Below are 598 nucleotides of genomic sequence, written 5' to 3'. Positions count from 1 at the left end.
CCAATTTTTACAGTAAAGTTTTCAATTAGCAATAATCGCGCCTCGGATAAACCTCATTGGCTACGATACTGCCACTGCGCAAAGCTTACAGTAAAGTTTTAACACGATGCAAGTGACTCCCCAGTCTACACTTCTAATCCTAAACTTCCCTCCAAACACCGGTCCTACATTTTTCGCTTCCTGCTTCCTATTTCCACCTGGATGTCCTGCTCACTGTGCCCTAAACGGAGCTCATCATCTTCTCTCCCAAATTGAGCTTCTTATCTCGGTGTGTGGACCTACGACAGCTAATTCTATTCTGCAGAATGTGAAAGGCAAAGGGATCCCTGGCTGAAACCTGCTCACACTGTGCTTGCCGCGTCAGGCCCTCAGGAGAAAGCAGCATCTTTTTCTACTCCGCACAGAGGCACCGTCACTTGTCTCTCGTACTCAGCTGGGCCATGTGCATGGAGGCGCTTTTCTCTAGTCCGCATCTGCCACCATCTCTGAATGTCAAAATCGTATTTTCATCCCTGAAGATCCATCACAATTGCTGCCATTGCCATAAAACCTTTTCTGAGCTGCTTCCTCTCCTGCACTCCCACACCCTTAGGCCAAC

The 598-nt window shown here is 48.2% G+C and overlaps 1 pseudogene; it reads right to left on the bottom strand.

Annotated features, from left to right (window-relative positions):
- Positions 1 to 86, bottom strand: LOC118008004 (annotated as a pseudogene).
- Positions 87 to 598: the final 512 nt, after the last annotated feature.

The sequence above is a fragment of the Mirounga leonina genome, unplaced genomic scaffold (assembly GCF_011800145.1).
Source record: "Mirounga leonina isolate KUSES-001 unplaced genomic scaffold, KU_Mleo_1.0 Mir_101595, whole genome shotgun sequence".
Lineage (NCBI taxonomy): Eukaryota > Metazoa > Chordata > Mammalia > Carnivora > Phocidae > Mirounga > Mirounga leonina.
This window is presented reverse-complemented; position numbering and strand designations above follow the sequence as displayed.